The following is a 19,285-nucleotide window of genomic DNA, read 5'->3' as shown; positions in this document are numbered from 1 at the left end:
GCAGATCTCCCCAGAAATGGTAAGGTGGGGAGATAGGAGACCCTGGCTGGCAATCAAAACAAATGTTACTCTTCAACAACATAAACGCCAGGGCAAAGAAGAGGGTCAGGAAACCAGTCATCAGATTAGCTGAGGTCAGGTGTTGAGTACATACTCAACAACTCGTGTGGGGCAGTGTGTAGTTTCCAAGCAGTCTAGAGTGCCAACAAAAAGGACCTGACGACAATGGCCAATCTGTCTTCTGCTTCTGCTCCTAGGTTAAATGCTGAACCCATGGTCTCAACAACAGGTGAGAGCAGGTAAATATTTGTGAGACATTTCACCGCACCCCAGCCCTGTGTGGCTAAGAGTGCAAGTGAAACCAGTTAGGGATAATCAGTGGTTAGAGCCAGACTGAACTGTACTAGATGTTACTCGGCTTCTTTTGAGGGTCTACACGTGTATATCTAAAAATGAAATGAAAATAAATTCTTGGCGTAACAACACACACACCATGAAAAAGTTTAAAACCTAAGTTGACTATGTACCCAAATTAAACAAATATAGCTAATTCTAAGTGTTTCATTATGGTTTAAAGGAAATCTACAGAAATGGGTCTTTTGGGCTTCCAGGTCTTTTGTCAACACTTCATTTATCCGAATGGCTTGGGTCATGCCCAGGTCCCTTTCTCTTTTGATCTGTTGTCTTTTCCTGATCTGTTTCTGTTGCTTCTTTTACCATACCCTATGTGAACACAGTCCTGTGAAGTTTTACTGTCCTTGTAGCTATTCATGTTGCCAGAGCCTACCTTACCTATTGCAATTAGCCACCTGTCCAGCCTTTGTTTATGACTGCAACTGGGCTTTGCTGTCCCTGATGGCACTTTCTCATATGTTCATTGCATTTGTCTTATTTTATTCATCTTCACAAGAAGATGAAATTTTTTATTGCTGTGTCTTTCAGACTGCAGCACAGGGGTCTGAGCATCTTTTATCCAGAGTTGGGCTGGAATCAATAGACAAAAAGCAGAATATTAGAAGCAATGAGCATGTCTTGAAGGAGAACAGTGTTAAAGCCAGAATAAGCCATCAAAAACCAGGTCTCCAACACAGTGAGCAAGGTGAAGAGTTGGAACCCATCTTGGATATAGGGCAATCACAGGAACTGATGTGTGGCTTGACAATGAAAATAACAAAGAAACGGGTCACCTCTTTTGGTTCCCCACCATATGCCAGGTATTTTCCATCCTATGAGGAGGTATTTTTATCATTCCTTTATAGATGAGGAAATGAAGTTCCAAAAATGTTCTATGACTTAGCTAAGATGTGATGGAGCCATACTCAGGTCCATCTGATTCCAAGCTCACTATTCCCCTCCAATTCCACATTACCATGGGTGGACAAGAGGTACAGAGAAGGAGACAAACATGGAAGAATACATGTAGTATAGTTCAGGCACACTTGGAGGATTTTTTTTGCCATACTTCCTTCATGGAAATGCTAAGTACACTTTAAGAAGGAATATCAGAATGCACAGTCAAGATGTCCAAGAAGTGGTTAGATGAGAGAAGTGTCTGTATGAAAGCTGACTAGGAGCCAAGAAGTAAGGGAGCCCAGAACAGCTATGCTACGATCTTGGGACTGGAGGCTGGATATCAAAGACCTTTAAATCAGACCCTTTGTGTCATTTTGGCCTAAATCAATCTTGGTAATCCCGTTTCCCCTTGCCTGGGATGGATAATTCTATTATCCTCCCTTAGGGATGAATGTGTGACCTAGTTTTGCCCAATGAAAACTTAAGATCAGTCTGCTGGAGTGGGGACTTCTGGGAAAGATTTTCCCGCCTGATAAAACTTTGAGAAAATCTTCCTGCTTGGAACACTGTCATATAAGTATGTGACATTCGGCTATGGCAGCCATCTTGTGACCATGAAGGAACCACAGAGAAGCAAAAACATTCTATGAAATTACAATATCTGACCTTGGTATAGCCTTTGTATATTGTTGATAATTTGGAAAGTACTCTTATATACGTCATCTCATTTAATGCTTAAATAATCCTGTGAGCTGGTTATTTTGTGTGCTCTGGAAGGATCTAAAAGCTGTGGATTCAACCAAAGTGACAGCCGGGCGATAGAAATAAAGTTATCCAATATTTCCAGGTGGTTTTCTAACTAATCCTATATGGTTTAGTTTCGGAAATAGTTTCCAATGTTGCCTATAATGAGCCCCTGAAAGAGGCTTTTGACTTCAGACCCATGGGATGTTGCAAGGAAAATCAATTAACAGTTTAAAGCACAGGTTTGTGTCTTGCTCAGAAATGGATATTGGAATGGTTAAAGGCAAAAACAGTTAGGTAAAACTCTAAAAAGTACACAAGCACTTGTTGACACAATTTAGGGACAAATTACTGAGGAAATGCCAAAGGCTCAATGCTGCTTCATAAACTAGTTGGGAGTGCAGACCTTGGGAATCATTTATCATAGAGATTTGATTATCATTCATTTGGAGAAATTTCACCATAGCGTTTCAAGGCAAATTCATAATGGCTTTAAATCACAGGTGCCCATATCTCTACCTTCTAAGTACAAATAATTTCATCCTGTTAAGTCTTAAATTAAAAGAAAAGTACTATTTGATTATATATAATCAAACGCTATAGAGTGGCATTGACCTAAAAACAGTAGCACTTATAAATAAAGCAGAATACGGGGGAAATATATTTATTCAGTGCTTATCATGTACCACGTATCTATTACATAATCTAATTGACTCTCCCAACATCCTTATGAGATAAGACTATCAGTAATCTATGAAAGTGAGTACATCACAGACTCAGTGAAATCACTTTTCAATGTGCAATAGACCAGAATATCATCCTGAATTATTAGACTCTGTGTACGGAAACAAAACATGCAAATCATTCAGTTAATTCAATTTTTACAATTGAGTCAAATGACCTTGTTTCATTCCTTGACCAAAAAACCCTACTTGCTGAGTAACTAATTAAAAAAAAAAAAAAGAAAAAAAAACTTTTAATTATTAAGAGGTTGTACAGCCACAGCATTTGAAAGGATCTCAAACAAGCTGGTTAAATGGATTTGGTTTGGGGGCATCTGATGTAATTATCCTCCTACTTCAGACTTGATGAGAGCAGTTTACATAAGTTACCTTATTAAATTATCCCAAAATCCTATGAGGTATGAATTATTCATATTTTACAAATGAGAAAATAAGTTCAGAAATGTTAGCATGATGCCAAGATTGCAGAGTAAGACAATGGCAAAGGCAGGACCCCAGTCTAATGTGTCTTTTGCTCCAAAGCCCATGTCTATCTACTACTTTTCGTGGTAATCACTACACGACTGTATTTTTAACAGATGATAGGAAGAAATTCCTTTGAATTTTAAACCACAAAATGAACTGCTTCACTAAATGTAGGGTCTGTTAGACAATTTTTCTTAAATGAGAATTTTATGTATTTCCTATTTTTCTCCTTTAGGGAGTCACAGAAGGAGCAAAGGAGAAAGCTTTGCTGTTATTTCCAAGAGATTCTACATGAATCATGCCATGGCTGTGTGTCTACTACATGAACACATGGGTAGCATCATTTTGATAAAGTCCAGCTCTCAAGTCCAATTTCTATGCTCCGGAATGACTCGACTGACCAGCAATAGAAAGGCCCAGTGCCTACCACCCTCCTCTCAGCCTTGCAAAATCAAGCTTAGTGTCATTGTTTACATAGGCAGGTATGGGCAGGCACAGTTCTTAGTCAAGTTGGATGTTAATTTTAATAAAAATAAAGTGAGTTGATGGGCATTGGATTAGGACTTGAGTTTGAGTCTTGCCCTGCCTCTTAATGACTAAAACTGCGGCAAGTTACTCCATTTCTCTGAGCCTCAGTTCTATTATCTAGACATGTTTCTTAAACCATATTTCTTAAATTTCCAATCCATTTGAGGAAGAATACTGATGTAAAATTCATTGAAATTAATTACCAGGAAAATAAAAAGCATAGACATAAAATATACACTCTTTTTAGATGATTAGATTTAACAGTCAAAAAATTACTCTAATTGTTAAAAGTCTCTAGACACCTGCTGTCAGTGTCTCATCTCACTGTGGACTGGAAAGAAAGAGCTCACTGCCTGCCACCCAGTCCAGGAACTGCATTTTGAATAGCACGGATCTTTGAAACTAAGGCTAAAAATATCTTTAATCATTGGAGGGTGGTTGTTAAAATTCAATGCATAATGTATGTGAAATGCTTAGAAAAGTGCCTGGCACTTACAAAACATAAGGAAATTCCACTTTCTTCAATAAAATTAAACCCAGAACCTCTAAGGAAACAGCACCAGGTAGAGAATCTCCCAGGGAAAGTGAGTGAGGTAAGCCCCTGACTGAGGGCACTTGACCTTGTCCCCCAACTTCACCTTCCCATCGAGGTTTTCTTCTTGTTCTTTCTCTTGCTCTCACTCCCAACTCTAGCTCTGTCTATTCTCTTCCTGTTGCCACCATGATATTGGTCTCATGTGGGATGAAATTTGTTCCCATGCAGAGTCAGAAACTACATACAAGGAATATAAACAGCCCAGTTTACAAAGTGTAAAGTTCTGGTCCCAACTCAACTTGTCTATTTGGTTCCATAAGCCCTTTGGCATAGAGGTTCTTGAGCCAGATTTGTGACCACCCAGCTCTATTCTTCATTCTTTTTTTTTTTTTTTTTTTGCGGTACGTGGGCCTCTCACTGTTGTGGCCTCTCCCGTTGCGGAGCACAGGCTCCGGACGCACAGGCTCAGCGGATGGCTCACGGGCCCAGCCGCTCCGTGGCATGTGGGATCTTCCCGGACCGGGGCACGAACCCGTGTCCCCTGCATCGGCAGGCGGACTCTCAACCACTGCGCCACCAGGGAAGCCCTATTCTTTCATTCTTATTTGTCTCTGGCAAGTCACTTAAGAGCTCTGGGCTTCAGTTTCCTCCTGTATAAAATAGGGGAAAAAGTAATACCTATCTGATAGGATTGTTATGAAGATTAAATGAGCTAATATATATCAAGGGCTGAGTATAGCACCTGGGACATAATAAGCAACCTGCTCAGTAAGAGTCAGCTGCCATCATCATCATCATCATCATCATGGTCACATGGAAACACCTGGGTCCATCAATTCTCACCTCCTGGTCAATACCTGCACAGCTAAAGTCATTCTGAATGGACCGTAGAGAAACACCCTCCTAGCCAAAAGCTCCTGCCTAGGAGAGATCCTATCATAACACCCACCTGACTATGATCCTTGATCTTAATTTCCACCTGGAGAGAGACTCCTTTTCCCTGAGCAAATGGTGCAAAAATGATCTCATCTTTTAAGTGAGACCCCTTCCGCTACTTACCTGGATGTGGCTCATTCACACGTGGCTACAGTCAACCTTAACACAAGTCCCTACTGTCACTTGCACATAACATGCAACACAATTACAATGTGTTTTGATATCCAGAAACCATTTCGTCACTGCAGGTTTTCTATCGATTATCTTGTGCCACAATAATACTACATAACAAACCACCGCAAACCACACAATAAACATTTATTACTCATGCATCTGGGAGGTGTGCTCAGAAGCTTTGCTGATCTTGGCTCAGCTAAGCAGTTCTTTTGGTCTTGGACTTGCTTATATGTTCACGGATTGCCTGGGTGTTGACTAATCTAGATTGTCTCAGCTGCGGTGACTGGCATGGCTTCACTCTGTTCCGTGTGTCTCTCATCCTCCATCAGGCTAACACAGACATGTTCTCATGGCGATGGCAGGGTACAAGAACAAGTGGAAACTCAAGCACCTTTCGGGTTTCTGCTTGCATCACATTTGTTAACATTCCATCGGCCAAAGCAAGTCACAAGGCTGAGCTCAGAATAGGAGTGGGACAGCAAGTGTTGTAAAGTTACATGGCAACAGGCATGGGTAGTGTGCTCATTAAATGTTAATTCTGACTTCTATTTCCTTATATTCCTATCCAATTAGATCAGGAAAACCACTTGCCGACTCATATTACCAAATCAGGACCTTATGTCAAGCCAAGACTTTATTGAATATACACTCTAGGATTTGGTTTATTTGTTTGTTTTAGTGGAATCTATACGGTACTTTTCCTTTTCTTTCTTTTCCCCACTAGGAAGAAAAGTAGCAAAAGAAAACAGATTCATTTTTAATAATGGATATCTGAACATTTCATGTCATAATCCCCAGGATGACTTATAACTCCTACTGGGACCAGTCTCCATCCCGTGGTATTATGTTAGTCTCAACAAATGAATTTAACACACAAGGAATAATACTCAAATAGCTACTTATTAGAGCTGAATGCTTTTCTCATAAAACTTGCAAAATACAAAATGAGCTTTCCTACTGAAGGTAGACTCTAGGGAGATTTCCTATGTTAGGAATTTGATATTTTCCTCTCAAATAAAAAAAATACTGCATTTTTCCTTTCTGAGAGTGTTTCCTAACTAAGTGGAGAAATTACTATTCCATTTCTTGAGGGGGAAAATGATTTTCATATGCACGAAACTTCCCAGGTAACATCTTGGTCAAAGGGAAATATGAAGTCACTCCTCCAGTCAATGACTTTGTGGGAGGGTTCCTGGAACGCATCAGTGATTTCAGAAAGGGTCCCCTTCCACTTTAAGATCAAAATCAGAACTTCCTCTGCCCCCCTGCACAAGGAGCTACTTGAGCATATACATGATTGTGCACGGAGGGAGGGTGAGGCAATGAGAGAGGGTAAGGTCCTTGTCCAAACTCTAGTTTGCAGGTGCTTTTGGTCCCTTTGTTATATACAAGGTCAGCTGGATAATTCACCATAAAGACGTGTGAAGGAAGTCACCAGCAGTGTGTAATGGTGGGGTCACGGTGTGGCATACAGCCCCTCCTAGTTCTCCCCATATTTATGCCACTGACCTCATACTTCTGTACAAAACCTGGACTCTGGGGTCAGACAGCAAAGGGTTAGTATTTTAACTAGGCCCTTTATAAGCTCTTTGACAATGAAAATTTGAAACGATTTCCATGAGTTTGAGGCTACTCATATGTAAAATAATAATTTTTTCTTATACCTACAGTGATACCTGACATACAGAAAGTCACTAAATACCAATTTCCTATATCCCCACTTCATCTCCCACCATCCTCCCACCACCACCACCACCAGCACTCCATCTTCTAACTTTCTCCCCTGCCCCTTCTTGGTCCTTTATTCTCACCTCAGCCTCAAGTCTCACAGCCACTGCTTACCCCAGAGAGAGAGAGAGCCAGAGACAGACTAAAAGTAGCTAAATCTTGTTTGCAGAAATGTTCAGCTTCAAATTCATTTCTGCAGAAAAGCAGTAATGCACTTGAAGAGAAGAGATGCCAGAAAAAAAAAGAGGGAGCATGGGGTTTGGTCCTGAGGAGAAGGGGAAATGTGGAATGTTTATAGTGTTTCACTGGCATGAGACCCAGGCTTTCAGGGAGAGAGGGAGACTGAAATTACTTTGATTTTCATGGAAATTATCATTTGACTTTGATCTTGACAGAATGTCACTGAGTCAAATTCTGAAATTTAGGTTTGGAGGGAGAGATTTGGGGGAGGGAGTGCAGGCTGCGAGAAAGAATAGATGAAAAAAAGTAGATTTCATTCTGGGAAAAGTAGTTGTGTGTGTGTGTGTGTGTGTGTGTGTGTGTGTGTGTGTGCATGCGCGTGTGTGTTGAGAGCAATGGGGGTGGCAGATGCAGAAACAGGGAATTCCCTTTTCTCCCCTGCCTTAAGAAATTCAGGTTTAAAACAGAGGTCGTAGAGAAGCTGAAAGAAGACTGTTCTTAATTCTCTCAGTTCCATGCTAGTTATAAACATTGGAGAGAAAATGGGATTGCAGACTGTCTGGTAACACAGGCACTGTAAACCTTTTATTATCATATTTTTGGCTTCTGGGGTATGATTTTAACACCATCTTTTAAGATGTTGCTCACTTAAAGCAATTGTGTTTAATTTTAAATTAAGTAAAAAACCTAACGGAAGTATTCTTCCCTTCAATTAATTTTCCATTTAAGCATATGATTTCCTTGCTGAAGAAACTCATGCCCTGAAAGTAATGCATAGATTAAGTATTTTCACACTTAAAGAGATCTATTAATTATGCAAAATAATATTAAAATAAAAAGCAGTGCATTGTAGAGACAGGTATTCCTGCAAATATTCTGGTCCTGGCTGGTCACAACTGGCTGTGTGATCCTGGCTTAAGTTGTTAACTTCTGAGCCATAACTCCTTCATATGGAATATGTAAGTGTAAAGGTCCTTTTAGCTCTAAAAACTTTATCACAGTTAGTCTTAAGGTGAATACAACACCTTAAGGTTAATATGAAATAAGTCCACCCACTTCTTAGATTCTGCAGATCTTAATTCTATAAGCAAATTAACTTCTCCAAACTCCAATTTCCTCATCTATAAAATGGAAATTATAATAGTGTCTATCCTATTAGGCTTGTTGTGAGGTTTGCATGAGAAAATGTTTGCAAAGAGCTTAGCATAATGACTGGCACTTAGGAAGTGCTCCAAGAATGTAGGTTTAAAAAGAAAAGAACAAGAGAAGCCGCTGTGCTTCAGAGTCAAATCGTTCTCTGTGATTCTATTTTGGGCACTGTGGGCTCCCCAGTGTTTAGATGAACAATGTTAAAGAAGAGTTAGCAAAAGGTTATGGTGATGATGATAACTGCACCTAACCAGGTGCTATTCAAAATGCTTTTATCTGTGTTAACACATTTAATCCTCATACCAACCCTATGAGACATAAAATTACTATTTTATAGATGAGGAATATGAGACACAGAGAGGTTAAGTGACTTGCCCAATGCCACACTAGTAAAGATCATCCTCTACTTTCTTTAGTGCGGCTGGAAACTGACACTGACCCTGAGGTATCTGAAAACAACAACAAAAACAGAAAATTAATTCTTTGTTAGCCTCTTTGGTTTTTTAAGGATGCTCATAAAGTTAGATAATTAAATGATGCATAATCCTGAATCATCCCCAAAAGTTCCCCGCCTGTATCTAGCAGTTTCTTCCCACCTGGTGCTAATGAACATGCAAAAGAAGATCAACATTTGTCTAATGACGTTAACTAATGCTGCCCCCTGCATGGTGATTATGAGTGGAGCTGTGCTGTGGCTTCAGCAAGCAGGTGGTGGGAGTTCTTAATGAAGATTGCATACAGATTATAGCATTCTGGTATATTTTAGGATGAAATTCACCAAGGGTTCAAAACCTTTTCCAATTTGCTCACTCATCTCACCGCTAATAGGAGGGCTTGATGTAAGGAACTAGAAGCATGGGAAGAACTAAATATAAATCACATTAGAGCTACCCCCACAGTAGAGAAACCACTCAGAATGCTAATGAATAAAGCTTCTGTGATGCTCTTCATGAAAGGAACTGACAGGAAGCAACATATGGACTCAGAAGACCAATTCTGACTAAAGAGCACTGGCATAGATGAGACTTTCTACTGGGGAATGAGAAGTCTGCTAAGAATTAAGAACTATATACACCTATGTGTAAGAGAACAAGTGAACTTGAAGGATTGGATGTGGTTAAGAGAGAGAAAGGAAACGGTGAATTGCTTTCTATACTGAGAGGAGAAATTTATTCATGCTAATGCTGGGAGGTGAACTATTGAAAAACGGTTCAATAACAGTGAACAACTTATGATTTATTCCCGGGAAACAGAATGGAGAGAAAAAAAATTCTCATTCTCCTTTGCTTTGTACACTTCATAAGGTCATGCTAAATGAACGTGTTCATTTTTTTCACCTATAGTTGCAGTAAGTATATTCAAATATAATTAAATGTATATTTGCTAAACATGAAAACAAGACAAGTAGAAAAGCTCAAAAACCTACCTCATCATTTTCTGAACAATTTTCCACGGTTAAGAAGGAAAATTTGCTTTGTAGTAATTGTAAAAGCCATAAGACTTTTGTTTGTAGTCATTTCTGTTCATTTATAATTTCTTCTACTAATTCAATTGCTTGAGAGGAAAGAATTTGTATTCAAAATCCCAAATTCTCAGCAATTGCATTCAGACACTACCATTTTGTTAGTCAGCGTATCCACTTTTTTGTTTGGATTTCAAAGTTTGTTTTTAACCATAGACCAATATTTTCCTGTGTTTATTTTTCCCTATAAACATTCAACTTGTATTTCTCATTTCCCAAAAGGACAATGAGTTCAATGGTGACATGTTTATTAGTAAGGATGGGCTTAGCTGTGTGCAAATTAAGCCCAACTGCCCTAGAAGAATATTGAAAGTATCTCAGGGTTGACTGTATTATTTTTTCTGTTTATGATTTGAATTTCTTTTAATGACAAATACTAATTTCTGGTAGTTTGATCTTATCTAAGAGACATCAGTGGCTCTAAGTATGCTGAAGTGCTCTTTGTATTCATACTTACTCATCATTGAACAAGGCTGCCTTTTCATTGGAAGCAAAAAGATTTAATTTATACACCATTATTATATGCTCACATATATTATTATGGGCATGCACACACAGGGGTCCAAATCTATCCTTAATTATTCATGCTAGCAGAGACAATACAGAGCTATACACAATCCAAAACCCTTAAATATTTTAGTTTAGAATGTCCTGTTTGACTTTCATTTGGAGATGGAAAATTTACCAAAGTGATATATGAAATAAGTATTGATATTAGGCACCTGCTGTACAGAGAATTCTAAGTACCAGGGGACATTACAGGGTATAAAAGGAATACCTGGCAAGTGATTTGCTGAGAAATCAATCAAAAGGAGGGATAAACTACACAGTTGTGATGCTCTCTAGAGAGAGCAGGACAATAATGGATCAACTCATACGAAGTAATTGCCAGACTAAAATTCTGGTGATGAGGCAGTGAAATACAGAGCAAGCTTCTTGGGTTAGATTCATCTTTACTCCAAAGTTGAAGGGCATAATGGCTATAGTTTTCAAGAATGGAAAAGCATTTCAGATCCCCAGAAAATTACAGAGAAGAAGGGCCAAGTGAAGTCACTGCTTTCTGGCTCCAGGATAGGTTGTGTTAAGTGACTTGTCCGGCATACAGTGTGTCAACGGCAGAAGAGAGCTTAAAATTCCTGTTCTCTGAACCCTCACTCAGTGAAGGGATAGGGTCCTGGTCTTCTGTAATTGGATTAAATTCAATTTATCCACAGAACAGTTTTAATAGCTACTATGACTATGGCCACATAAGATACAGCAGGTTAAATCAGTTTCGTCAATTCCATTGACTTGAGTAACTGGGGTTTAAAACTACAGACACACACCAAGCCAGCCAATGTTCCAGTCACATTAAAAACTCATTCCTTATCACATATGCCTCACATGTTTTTTCAGAGCTGCCATACAGCTAGAATGCACTAGTATAATAGTACCAGTTGTTAAAATATTAAAACATTTCTGTTCCAATTGGTAAATAGCCACATCTCTGATAGATCCTCCAAATGCCTTAACCACAAGAGCCACCCAGACTTCTCAGATAGTCTCCATAATCCAGTAATTGAAGGGGACACAATCAGGGCCCTTGAGGACCCTGCTTCATTCTGATTGGTCAGTGCTGGAGCCAGAGTTTGTTCTGATTGGTCAGTAGCAATGGCATGCCAGTGGTTAAGTATTACTCCTACTGTTCCCTTCCATGTTTTTGTTCATGCTATTCCCTCTGCTTCGAATGCTTTTTTTCATTTCACCTGTTCATATTTTCTCTCATGTCTGTCACAGGGAACTGGACTACACAATTGTGGGAGGTGGTAGAGCAGTATCTGTAAGGCTCTTGTCTCCATATCTGAGGCTGGAGCTCCAAGCAGTCAGGAAGGCTGGCATCCCAGAAACAAAGAAGGGCTGAAACCTTGTCTGGTCTTGCTTTTCACTTTGGTGATGAAAGTGTCCTTTAGAAGCAAAAGCTCTTTATCACAGAGCTAAGCATACACACTGAACCCAGAAGTCAGAAAAGCTGAAGGAAGGCGCAAGGGAAGGTAGAGAAATTGCAGGCCTGGCTGCTGCTTCACACTAACAAGGTGAGTTAGCAGATTAGCATCAACATGTGTGCACCACAAACTGGCTGCTGCTTCCCTTCTGCCTGCGGCAAGAATCTCCTTCGTGGCCCACTCTAAACAGAAATGTAGAAGAAAAGGAATTCTGGGAAATGTAGTCAGCCTAGACAAGGTGACTCATTACAAAGCCATCACACCTTAGTATGAAGGCTTAAGTGCCATCCCCTCCCTGTTTCATCCCTCTCTCATCTGGCCAGGCTGGAAGTTCTCATTTCCTCCCCTGAGTTCCCAAAGCCCTCAAAACAAAACCACATGGTGGCATTTAGCATGCAGCTCGCCTTTTAATTTTTAGTCTGCTTATTTCCACCACTGGACTGTAATCTCCTTCAAGTTAGGATCTGAAGGTCATTACACTGCCTGACACATGGTGAACAATTCATAAAAGTTCATGGAATGAACGAGGGAATTGTTGAATGAATAATGAACTGCCTGATGGAACACAGAGATGCTGTGAAGTGGGATTCAAGGGTAGTGTAGTCACTATTACTATAAAACAAATCATCTCCAAAGCTTAGCAACTTGAAAAAACAGTTATTATTTCACAGGTTCTGAGAGTCCTGAATCTGGGAGCACCTGTGTGAATCGTTCTGGCTCAGGGTCTCCGGTGAAGTCACAAACTATTGGCTGGGGCTGTAGTCTTTGAAGGGGCTGCAGGATCAGCTTCCAACCTCACTTACGTGAGTATTGGTGGGAGGCTTCACCTCTTCATCACATGCACCTTTCCATGGGGCACAACATGGCAGCTGGCTTCTCCCAGAGCAAGGAATCCAGAAGAGAGGGAGGCAATACCACACTGCTTCCTATGACCTAATCTCTGAGTCGTACACTGTTTTCCACCTTATCCTCTTAGTTAGAAGTGAGTCACTAGGTCCAGCCCAACAGGAGGAGGGGATTACACAGAGCATGAATCCCATGAGGCTGCCTCACAGGTGGGAAGGAGTAAGGCTTTGGGCAGGGGCCATGCCACAGAGTTCCTTAACCGACCTCAGAAGAATTCAACTCACTTCCCACTACTTAGTGTGTACAGTCATGTTCTTTTCTCTCTTTTTCTTTAATTCTTTTTTTTTGGTGTGTGAAGTCTGCTCACTGAAAATAAGCCTTTAATGTCAAGCCAAAGATTGGATTTTGTAGAAATACTTAAGAAGAACAAGGAGAGGGAATCCAATTTGGAACTAACCTTTCTTTACTAGAATGATTTCCACTGCTGCAGCCAAGTTTGTTTTGGCCTCTAGAAAATACTGGTGAACAAAGTTAACAGCAATTCCAATTTCACACATACACATACACATACACATGTGCACATGCACACACACAATCCTGAGTTTGTATCATCAGAATAGATATTGTAACCTAGTCTGGGGAGTTCAGGCTAGCCTTAAGTGGTTGGACAGTAATAATAGATATATTTGTTCAACAGCTAATATAGCCAATAATAGTTTATTGAGCACATACTAAGCACCAGGTGCTGTGCTAAGGGTTTTCCATGTGTTATCACATTTAATTCTTAAACAAGCCTATGGGGTAGGTACTACTATTTCTCCCATTTTTTACAGATGAGTAAACTGAAGCTTAGAGGAATTACATAACTTAGAGAGAAGCTTAAAGAAATTACTTACGTAAACTCACACAGCTAGCTGGTGCCAGGACGAGCACTCTACATTCTTAAATGCATCAGTACATGGCTGTCACCGTCCTTCTGGGAGACAAGCTACGTGCTAGGGTGGACGCCTATATTCATTGCTCATTCTTCTCTATAACCCTTTGAAGTAGGTATCATTATCCCCCTTTTACGGATGAGAAACAAAAGCTCAAAAGAAGATGTTGCTTGCTCTAGTCCGCACAGTTAATATAATAGCAGCCCAGGATTCAATCCCCACAACTGTCTGAATCAAAGGTCCATGCTCCTTCTACCACCTCTATTGTTTTCTAGCTCAGGGGTTTTCAAACTGCAGATCATAACCTATTAGTGTATAGTGAAGTCAAGTAAGTGTGTCCCAACCAGCATGTAAAACACTGGAGTAGAACAGAGTGTAAGAGAAGGGAAGGAAAGAGAAGAAAAGTGAACAGAAAAAATTAGTATGCATTGCACATAGTGATGGTAAGCACTGCTTAAAGTTTTACTTCAGTTATGTATATAGGTATGTGTGATTGTGTGTGTGTGCACATGCACATGTGTGTGTATGTGTTAGAATTTAAAATGCATTTCTTACTTTGGTTGCCATCAGAAGCATTTGAAAGCCTCTGCCCTAGCCATTCCATCTGTTCTTAAGGTCACTGCCAACAGTGCTCAGGTATTAATGATACCTTACCTTCATCGTACACACTTTCTTCTGGCTCTAACCACTTAGACAAATGTGGTTATAAAGATCCAATTCCTAGTACCCTTTCTACTAAAATAATTACAGAAACCCATATGCAACTTACTAGCTGTGTGACTTTTGCCAAGTTACTTACCCTGTCTAAAGGCAGCCTCCCTGAATTTTACTTTCTCCATGTTTAAAGTACCATAATTATGTGCTCACTTATGCTGCAAGGATTGACTGAGATCATGTGAACGTCTCAAGCACACATGTGCCCAACACAACCATTAAATAAGTACCAGCTATTATTAAATTATCTACAGACGGTCCCTGACAACTTACAATGGTTCGACTTTATGATGATGGGAAAGCAACATGCATTCAGTAGAAACTATACTTGGAACTTTCAAGTTTAATCTTTTCCCCAGGGTAGCGATATGCAGTACAATACTCTTGTGATGCTGGGCAGTGGCAGTGCCACAGCTCCCAATCAGCTACGCCATCACGAGGATGAACAACCCAAACACAACCATTCTGTACCCATACAACCATTCTGGTTTTCACTTTCAGTACAGTATCCAGTAAATTACATGAGACATTCAACACTTTATTAATAGGCTTTGTGAGAGATGATTTTGCCCAACTGAAGGCTAATATAAGTGTTCTGAGCAGGTTTAAGGTAGGCTAGGCTAAGCTCTGATGTTCGGTAGGTTAGGTGTATTAAGTGAATTTTCGGGGATTTAATGGTATTTTCAACTTACGATGAGTTTCTTGGGACGTAATCCCATTGTAAGTGGAGAAAGACCTGTACGGAGACTGGAGGAGTCTTAATTGAGAGTCTCACGTTCAAGGAAATAAAAGAATGAGGAGGGAAATGTGCTCTTTTCTAGCTTTGAACCCTCCAACCCCATGAAAACTTAAATTAACCTAAGTAGGTCTGCAATCTTTTGGTTTATTTATCAAATACTTATTGAATGCCTACTATGTGCCAGAGACTGGACTAATCTACAATGACATAGTAAGAGTTTTTAGGGTGAGGCCCAAGTTTATAGATGCTTCCTAAAGTTGGGGTTTATTAGAAGAGCAGAGTGACAAATCACCCTGGCACCTTATTTTATGATTTTGGACAAGAGTGACCATTGCTTAACTCTTACACATAAGCTCTATCAAATGGACTTCAGTGATAATAGCCTCATTTTGTTTTCAAGCCATGTCCACCTGGCATCCAACATTGAATCTGAGGTCCTCACTTTCCATTTTTATAGCTTGGTTCCTTCTCTCCACACGCCACAATTGGGAGGATTGATTTTCTTTGTACATTGTCTTTTCTTCTCTCCAATTCCCAGGTCCCTCTTTTTCTTTTCTACCCCTGCCGTCCATCACTGACTCTCCTGTGTTCTGCCAATTACCTCTAGCCCTGAGCTAAGGGACCCACCTCTTTTTCCTATACACATTTCTAATGAGAGGTGGATTAGCAAGAATCAAAGTGTGGTTCTTAGGAGGAAAAGCCACAGTATCCCAGGACAATGGTTTCTAATTCTTTGCCACACATCTTTGCTTTGGGGGGCAGGGAGCTTGCCAAAGGAAAATTGCCTCTCCGTACCTAAGGTGTGTGCGTACAACTTAACACTCCTTCCCAAAGGGTCAGGTCCAAAAGCAGGGCCTCAGAAATGTTGGTTGACTTTAATTGAACATAAAAATGATGACATTTTAGCCTGGATTTACTATTAAAATCATAAGCAGTTATTTTTACATTTGTGTGCCCCTTAAAACTTAAAAAAATATTTTCACACACATTCTTTTACTTCACACACTTACACTGTCTCAAAAAACCAATGAGAAAAAGGACTGTTTGATGTAATAAGAACCCTGTGAAGTAGAGAGAGCAGGTATTTTATTCTCATTTTCTAAGACAAGGAAACTGAGATACTGTGCTTTACCCAATGTCACTTAGCTCTTCAAGAGCAAAGTTAATGGCGGAGTCTGAGCCTCGTGGCAGCCAGCACTTGTCGATCAGTGCCCGAGGCCTGAACACGTTTTGTGGCCAGCACACCATGGCTTGGTTCCAACTGCACCACATCCAACAGACATGGGTCTTTGAAGCCTTCTAGCTCTGGAGCTCAGGCCATAGGCAGCCCCATAGTGGCAGAGAAACAGAACCTCTGGATAAACTCTTCCAGGGAAGCTTTGCTAATTTGGGTGGCTGGACAATGTCCCTCATGAATATTTGTCAGCATGATTGTCACATTATTTCACTGTGGTCGTAGGGACTCAGCTCCAGAATTCTACAGTTAAAGCACCTGGATCCCAGTCTTTCAATGGCTTTGAGAGAACTCCAAAGGCCTGCCCTTGAGCCTAGTGGGCCTCTAGGCAAGATGTCCCTCCCCACCAGGATGTACTGTCAGTCATTCAGCCATGACAATGCCCTCAAGGGCCCTACACCATGTTACCTCTTCCTTCAGTTATGCGCAGCATCCCCTGGAAGCCAGTGATTCCAGACACAAGTAGCAGAACCTTGCCAAAGTAGACTAAGGAGACGCCAGTATGCACACCACCTGCCATGACCCTATAGCACTGACAATGTGGACAAGTGGCAAAGGCTAGAACTACCCATGTTATCATGAATTCTCTGATCACAAAGCAGACCCAGGAGACCATTCACTGTTTTGAACAACATGCAGGGCTGAGAGGTGCCGGCTGCACACCCCACAAGGGCTTTCCCACCGAGGGAGATCAAGTACATTCAAGTGGTAAAAGCATGCCACAAACTAAAGCTACACAGTGGAGAGACAACAAAAAAAAGAGAGAGAGCCTGCATCGACCCAGCCCACCCTAGCAGCACCCCTCACTCTTTCTCTAAGCGGAGACCCAGAGGCTGTTACACTACTGTTCTTCCACAGCTTTACCTGGCCCAAGCCCAGTGCCATGGATTCTGTAAGTGGGTATAAGGAGAGAAACTCAGATAAATGGAGCTTCTCTGAGCCAAGACCACTCCAGAAGTCTGACTCAAGTTTTGCCACCAGGCCTACAAAGAAGCCCAGAAGCCCTCTCCAATAGAGCTGATCCAGATCGAGGCCATCTGAATGGCTGAGGATCCAGCAACATTCAAGCCACCCAAGATGGACACCCCAGTGATAGAAGGGAAGAAAAAATGACTGCAGATCCATAATCTCAAACTTGAATGTGCTCATGCCTACTGAGTTCTAGAGCTCTTTCTATTCCAGGGACTCTGGGTAGAGGGTGTCTTGTTCCCTTTTACCTTACCATAGGAAAGGTTTTGTATTTTGGGGTTTAAGTTGTTAAACTGAAGGTAGAGCTGGAGATATAATTGGCTTTTGAGAAACACTAGTGCAAAGCTTGTCTTTATTGTATGGAAGAAGCCATTCTGTACTGCTTTAATTTACAGTCAGACTAAATCATTAACCAGTGATGTATGAGAGAACTCATTACCTATTTTTATATCATTCACCCTAAACAAACACTTTGATTATTGCTTATTAGGTAAATATTTGTGTTGTTCCAAAACCCAGGCTCCTCAGTTCCATTACCACTGGCAATGTCCCTAAAAAGCATTGGCAAATAGTGGAGTAGAGATATTGACTGACTAGTTTAGACAACTTTGGCCCTCTTGACCCTGTGCTGGTACTGTGTGCTCTGGTCTTGTCAGTTAGGGGCACCTAAGATCTGATTGAGATCTGGGTACAATTAAAAATCAGACTTGGCAGGCATTTCTTTGCTGAAACTGGACTCTTTCTGCCCTTTTAGTCAACCTAATGGATCCCTTTTCCATCAGCCAGTTTTATTGTAGTACCTCTTGGGACAGTGCTGTTAGAAGGATGCTTTTTTGTGTGTGTCACACAGAGCAAGCACTTGTCTTACATATTCTTTTTTGCACTTTAAAATGAGATTAATTTAATTCCAATTTGGTTAAAAACCTTGTAAGGGAGAAGATTCAGTGTACTGGTTTGGAATGGATAAAAGGATGCTAAACTTTTTAAAAGTAAAGAAGATGGTAACTACAGTCAGATTATAGTTTTGAGGTTCATGTGAAATTAGTGTCACCCTACTTTGGTTTCCTTGTTTGGCCCAGGGGATTGAAACTCTTTTTTTTCTGGATGATGGAGGAAATTAAGATTTTTCTATATGAAGGCATTTTTTTTCCCAAAATGAGCCTCATACATTTTATACATATATATATACACCTTACTAAGGAAAGGAAATAAGAAAACTGCTTTCTGTTTCTCACTGTATCTCACTGTTAAGACTATGTCCTTGTTAAGACTCCCTGTCTTAAATGCCTATAGTTTGTTGAATAGCATCTTGCCCTCATAAGCAACTGACCTTTTCATAGAGAGACCCTAGAGTCTAAAATTCAGAAAAATTAATTTATGTATTCTGTTATGCTTGTATCTCTTACTTGTTCTGATAATAAAATCCTTACTATTTTCTCAAAAGAAAAGGGGAGAGAAACTGAGACTTTCTTCTCATATTTCAGCTCTTTATTTATTCATTCTACCACGTTTTCTACAAGCTAACAATATTTATTGTTGAAACTTCACATCACTCCAATACGATTATCATCTTCGTATAACAGATGAACTTTTTATCTTTAAATCTAAGACACCATTAACTATAAAGACATATAATATATCGCTCCACAGAAAACAATGCAGTCAATTAAACTATGCTTAATCATGGGACAAATCCTTATTTCAGAGATAACAAAATGTGGAGCTGTATGTGTCTTAGAATTGGTGAAAGGGAATAACTGAGTTACTTACACTTCAGTTTGCTAATTTATAATATGTAATAGTTAACTTATGGAATTGTTGTGTTACTAGTTCCAAGTTTTGCTTCTTATAGACGTGGGCTAAAGA

General features: G+C 40.2%; 1 pseudogene across 1 annotated transcript; it reads left to right on the top strand.

Moving 5' to 3' along the window:
- The first annotated feature begins 225 nt into the window (after positions 1-225).
- On the top strand, positions 226-17,563 carry LOC309964579 (putative monooxygenase p33MONOX; annotated as a pseudogene). The gene is made up of 2 exons: positions 226-299; positions 16,981-17,563. The product of its transcript is annotated as a putative monooxygenase p33MONOX (transcript).
- Positions 17,564-19,285: the final 1,722 nt, after the last annotated feature.

Source organism: Leucopleurus acutus (assembly GCF_964270905.1).
Source record: "Leucopleurus acutus genome assembly, chromosome: 7".
Taxonomy (NCBI): Eukaryota; Metazoa; Chordata; class Mammalia; order Artiodactyla; family Delphinidae; genus Leucopleurus; species Leucopleurus acutus.
This window is presented reverse-complemented; position numbering and strand designations above follow the sequence as displayed.